Here is a 5,030-nt window from a genome sequence, read left to right on the forward strand (position 1 = left end):
AAATTAATATATTCTACCCCTTAATTTCATTTCAAGCATAAATAAATATCATTGGGATGAGAAGTTGATGTATCCGACCACTCTTTGAATAAATATTAAAGCAAACTGATCATGATAAAAATAGATTCATTTCATCATAATCCACAAACAGCAAATCTTTTTTCATAAATTCATTTTTTTTATTAAGAACACTGTAAATACTTTATGAGTAGGGAAAAGCCAAAAAAAAGGAAAGAAAGAAAAAATATTTCTGGTGTTGATGAAATAGTTTATTTCTATGAATTAGATTTTATTTCCTTTGCTAGCATCACTGCATGCATTATGCGAGCTGTCTCTTGGCTGTCTTCTCTACTCCAAATTTAAGCCATTTTCTGGTGTTTTCTGCCTTTCGAAACTACTCTCAATCGGTGCAACTCGTGCAAACGTCACTCGACTAAATTCCTCCATCCGTCCTACCAACTTCTTTAATTGCTTAGATACATGCAGACAAATTCACACAGAGATCACTCTTCTAATTAACCTCAGATTCTTTTGTGCATTTAGTATTTTTAATTATATAAAGGTGTATGTTTTATGCAAGGAGTTACAAAGGGAAAAAAAAGAGAGAAAATGGTGATTGACTTGAGGCAAGTGATGGCTGCAATCCTTACATTCTCCATGTTCATAATGCTGGGAAACATGATCAAAAGGGATCATATTGATCCAATTTTTGTAAGTTAAAAAAATCCTTTCCTCTTTAACTTTATCAATTAAATGTAGAGTTTATGATTGATATATAGTTTAAGCTATATTGTTAAGTATAGAAAGGATTTCCTTTTTTTGTAGGTAAGGTGTAAAAGATCAGTTGACTTGTTCAAAAAATAGTTTTGAATTTGAGTCGACTTGCATATATTTCATGCATTAAGAGAGGACAGTTTTTTCATAGTCAACTAGTAGTCATGTTTGATTTTCTTTTTTTTTTTTTTTCCAGTTGAGACATCAAAATTTTTATTGGTGTTGCCTAATTTGAAAGTGATCTATATATGAAACAGAAATATTTTACTTTTTTCATAATTTTATGACATCCCAATTCATAGAAATTAAAATTCATCATAAATTTTCAAAGATCGATCGATAAAATGAGATAGAATTTTAAAAGTTGTAACAGTAAAAAGTGCATATATATGAGGAATGAATGAATTTTCAATTATTTATTGAAGGAAACCGCGCAAGAGTCACCCAGAGCCGCTGATAACGAGTTCAGAGTTTCGAAAACCAGTGAGGTTGTATTGGTTGAAGAGAGTTACGGCCCCTGGCAGCAACATGACTACAAACCAGCCAAACGTTGCTGGAAAAAACCGACATTCAGTAAGTTTTATTTCCAAATATAAATATATTTTATTAGAAATCCAATTATGTGTAGAATCTTGTATCAACTTTTTATTAATATTAGTTCGTTATGCAGAAGGAAAAGGTCAGTCAAATGGCTACATCTTTTTCTCACTGACTCATGGCCCTGAATTTCATGCTTCCCAGGTTTTATTAAATCTTATTTTCTCTCTTCTCCAAGAAATACATTACTTATATGGTAACATTATATTTGTTGTATCTCAGGTAGCCAATGCTGTTGAAGTAGCAAGGCGTCTTGGTGCAACACTTGCACTTCCTGATATAAAAGGAACTAAATTTGGAGAAAAAAAGTGAGTCTTTTCATGAAAAATCTTCTAGTCATAACTTTGATCAAAGTACGACATACTACAAAAAGTTCGGAAAATCATCCAATAATTAAGTTGGTCAAGATAATGTTTTGATAATCTAATTAGCCAAAATTTAGTCTCAAATTTGACTAGACAGAAAACTAAAATTATAATGAATAATGCTCAAGTTACAACGAATATATTGTATATAGATATATTGAACAATAATACTTGAAGAATTATCTATTTTATATTGAATTTATGCTGAGATTTTGATAAATGAAAATTTTGCATTAATTTTTTTTGTGTTAGTAAGAATTGTTTCAACTCAATTTTAATTTTTTGTTTGTTATAATGTACGTACACGCTCGATATAATTTTTTTTCAGGTCTTTCGGAGACATCTACGATGTCAACAACTTCGTTACAACCTTGAAGGGAGTAGTCCGAGTTGACGAGGATCCACCCATTGAACAATCAAACTCGAGGCTCCCCATTGTGAGGATCCCTGAAAGAGTTTCGGAGAGTTTCATCGACTCAGAAATTTAGCCCCTTTTCCGTGCCAAAAGAAACTTGAGGATTGTCACTCGCTTCGATTCTTCACCGATAAAGGCAAAAGAGAACAAGTTAGCAAGTACATACCAATGCCCGACTATGTTTGAAAGCCTTAAACTTCAGGCTGAGTTGCAAGGACTTGTGGATTCGATGGTGGGAGCATTGCGAAGCCTGAGCCAGACATCTAAGGGACGTTTTGTCGTCATCGACCTAAGGTCTGAAATGCTGCAGAATAAGAGCTGCCTGGAAGCAGATGCATCGAGTAAACAGTGCTACGATGGGGAGGAGATGGCGGAGTTTTTGACGAGGATTGGGTTTAAAGAACAGGTAAATGTGTATTCAACTCAGACAAGATGGCAGGGTGACAGTTTCAAAGAATTCAGGAATGCTTTTCCCAACACTTTTACTAAGGTCCGGTAACATTAGATAATTAATTAAACGTCATAATCTCTTAAAAATATAATAAATAATTTCTTGAAGATATTTCAATGTCCTTTTATTTACCACAAAATAAACCTCTGATGGTGACTATATATTAATACTTTGCCATGCTAGGATGTAATAATGCCAGCTTATGGAAAGGCGAAGTTTTTAAACTCTGAAATTCCTGAATATGAAAGGTTACTCGATTACTACATGTGTGCGCAAGGAGACGTGTTCGTTCCAGCAGTCACAGGCAGGTTCTATTCCAGCGTCTTGGAGCAGAGGATTGCTTCCGGCAGGACACAAGTGTTTGTTCCGGCCGAGAAAGGTGGTGCCTCGAATGATTCTGCCACCGATTACCTATCCATCTATATACGAAAGAAGAATCATGAGGCGCACTCGTGCTTTTGTTAAAACTAAGGGCTAACTATAAATATTTGTTGTACAATGAATAAGAGAATATCCCCCCCGGCAGCTTTATAAAGAGCCGTTGTAAGTTGTTACTTTGCTTTGTAAAGTCGCTCGCAGCTCATAAAGAGTTGGGACTATGCATTGTACGTAAATGTCTTCTATTGTTTACAGATGTTTTTTGTGTTGTTATTTTGTGTCATATCTTGCTAACAGCCAGTGTTATAAAAAACGTCGAGAAACGAATTTTTTTGGGTGTCAAGATCAGAGATGAGATTTCTCAAACTGATTTTTGAGACAGAAGTTTTTATCTCAAACTTCATGTTGGATTAAAGGTATGGGTTGTGAGATTCATGGGCTTTCCATGTGCGTGAATGGAAATGTGGAAAGGTGGTTTTGTCCCATTGAAAAAACAAAGTTGTATAGTTAAGTTTATATTGTGTTACACTTTATGTAGGTGTAACAATGATTAGTCAAGAGGCTCTCTATCGCACACGCTAGCGCAGGGGGTGGTGCAAATCATGGGCCCGATTAGCAGTGGAAAAAGGTTTGACTTGTGTGCAAGCGTATGAGCGCGACCTGAGTGCGTCGAATGTCGGACCGATCAAGGCAAAAATCACCTAGCTAGTCTATGCCATCTTTTGTTATTTTTTTTTCGATCGAGTCCTTTTACTTGCCCTTGTGATCTTTCGCATGGCTTGGCTTTTGGTGTTTCATTTGACCCAACTCTTGGTGCTTCATCTACCATATTTAAGGCAACCTTTGGCCTTTCATATGGATGATATTGACATGTATAAATAGGGGATGTGCCTAGCCAAGAACAACTCACCGAAATCCACCTTCTCCTACATTCTGCATCCATCTTGCTGCTGCTCTTCTCTGCCTTGCTGCTGCTCTGTTCCATCTTCGTCCACTGATAAAGTTCAGGTACTGTTTTGTTTGCTAGCATAGTGATTTGTGCGGCGTCACTGCTAGTCTGTCCATTGTATCCTGGGAAACAGACGTCCGCTGGAACCTCAAAGAACATCCCGGAGGGGGCGAATCTGTTTTAAGGAAACTGTACAAGCTACAGGCCTCGGTTTGGTTTCGCTTTCTTTTACACGATAGTCATACTGTAAAAAACACAATTGTTTCGTTTAATGCTTTATCTTTACGAATCCATTTCTACGCTACTGTTGTTAGCATTTTATCTAACAAGCTTAAAACAGACTAATCATTACGTAGTTCGTTTCAGATATGGCTGCTGAAACAAATGTGCAAAGGACAATTGGTCATGTTGTCCCTCTTGTGCCGCCTCAAGTTGTCCCTCATGTTACCCCAAGTGCTGCTGCGGTTACTGTCCCAGCCAGTCTCGGTGAAAAACCTGAAAAGTTCATTGGTGTGGACTTCAAAAGGTGGCAGCAGAAGATGCTGTTCTACTTGACGACGCTGAACCTGGCCAGATTCTTGTCTGAGGATTCTCCTAAACTCAAAGAGGGTGAGGGAGATGTTGAATTTGTTAGTGCGGTGGAGGCATGGAATCATTTTGATTTCTCATCCCGAAACTATGTACTAAACGGATTGGCCGATTCGCTCTACAACGTGTTTTATGAAAACAAAACGGCTAAAGAGCTGTGAGAATCTCTTGACAGAAAGTACAAAGCCGAGGATGTCGGGACCAAGAAGTTTCTTGTTGGCCGCTTTTTGGACTTTAAAATGGTGGATTCAAAGCCAGTTATCAGCTAATTTCAAGAGCTCCAAGTGATTCTTTACGAGATTCACGGTGAGGGGATGACTTTGAGCGAATCATTCCTTGTGGCTGCTATTGTTGAAAAGATACCGCCAGCTTGGAAGGATTTCAAAAATTATTTGAAGCACAAGCGCAAAGAGATAAATGTTGAAGAGCTCATTGTTCGACTTAGCATCAAGGAAGACAGCAAGAGTTCAGAAAGACGATTGTTTTCTCCTGTTGTCGCTAAGGCAAATGTTA

At 37.2% G+C, this 5,030-nt stretch overlaps 1 pseudogene; it reads left to right on the forward strand.

Moving 5' to 3' along the window:
• The first annotated feature begins 609 nt into the window (after positions 1–609).
• On the forward strand, positions 610–3,067 carry LOC140962621 (protein MANNAN SYNTHESIS-RELATED 1-like; annotated as a pseudogene).
• The last annotated feature ends 1,963 nt before the right edge of the window (positions 3,068–5,030 follow it).

The sequence above is a fragment of the Primulina huaijiensis genome, chromosome 17, assembly GCF_012295235.1.
Source record: "Primulina huaijiensis isolate GDHJ02 chromosome 17, ASM1229523v2, whole genome shotgun sequence".
NCBI lineage: Eukaryota > Viridiplantae > Streptophyta > Magnoliopsida > Lamiales > Gesneriaceae > Primulina > Primulina huaijiensis.